Source organism: Gopherus flavomarginatus, chromosome 5, assembly GCF_025201925.1.
Source record: "Gopherus flavomarginatus isolate rGopFla2 chromosome 5, rGopFla2.mat.asm, whole genome shotgun sequence".
In the NCBI taxonomy this organism is placed as follows: Eukaryota; Metazoa; Chordata; order Testudines; family Testudinidae; genus Gopherus; species Gopherus flavomarginatus.
The window spans coordinates 31941150-31942122 of record NC_066621.1 but is presented as its reverse complement, the minus strand read 5'-3'; the positions used below and the strand labels follow the sequence as shown (position 1 = coordinate 31942122).

At 60.3% G+C, this 973-nt stretch overlaps 1 non-coding gene across 1 annotated transcript; it reads right to left on the bottom strand.

Moving 5' to 3' along the window:
* Positions 1–685: 685 nt before the first annotated feature.
* On the bottom strand, positions 686–759 carry TRNAK-CUU (transfer RNA lysine (anticodon CUU)). Its single transcript has one exon. It is a non-coding gene; the product is annotated as a tRNA-Lys (tRNA).
* Between the last annotated feature and the right edge of the window lie 214 nt (positions 760–973).

Sequence of the window (973 nt, the reverse complement as noted above, 5' to 3'; positions counted from 1 at the left end):
AGGGGCTGGCAGCAGGCAGGGGGATGTGGGGTGGAGTGGGCTGGTTGGCTTCAGGCAGGGCCTCAGAGGAGTGCACAGGGGTTGGCAGGCCTGGAGACAGAGGAGTGTGGGACTGGCTGGCTTAAGGCAGGGGAGTGCAGCAAGGGTTGACTGGAGACAGGGCACGGGGTGCGGGGCTGGTGCAGGCAGGGCAGGGGGTGCAGCAGGGGCTGGCTGTGGGCAGGGGTGCGGGTACAGGGGGTACAGCCTACCCTGTACGGTAAGTGCCCCCTCCTCTACCAAGGTAGCAGCAGCAGCCCAGGGCTCGGGGGCTATTTAAAGGGCCTGGGGCTCCCCTGCTTCCACCTCCCCAGCCCTTTGAATAGCCGCGGGAGCCCTGGGGAAGTGGCAGGGCTCCGGGGGCTGTTTAAAGGGCCTGGGCAGTAGAAGCAAGGGGAGCCCCAGACTTTTTAAATAGCCCCCAAGTCTCCAGCAGTGGGGCTCTGGTGGCAATTTAAACAGCCTGAGGCTCCAGTCCCTGCTGGGAGCCCCAGGCCCTTCAAATTGCCCCCTGGGGAAGCTGGTCCACCCTAGTACAGTGCACCAGCAGGGCTTGGGTGCAGGGCCCGATTCAGGGGAATTGGTTGAATTGGCCTAAAGCCGGCCCTGCCCGCAGGAAAGCAAGGAAGTAGCACAGGCTTATCACTGTCCCTGGGTGGGCTTGAACCACCATCCTTTCAGTTAAGAGCCAAACGTGCTGACCCATTGCACCACAGAGACACAGACAGGCCAGGCTGTACGAGCACAACAGTCAGGAATCAGCTCAGGGTCCGGTCTAGCACATGCATGCAGTGGTTGGACAAGCAACAGCAAAGAACTGGATTGGTGCGGAGTGAAAGATCTGTGGGAAGGAACTGAAAATAGTACTGGGGCTGCAGTACAGAGCTTGCATACACTTTCTTTGGCCTGTTTTGCTGGAAGAGTTAGCAGGGCA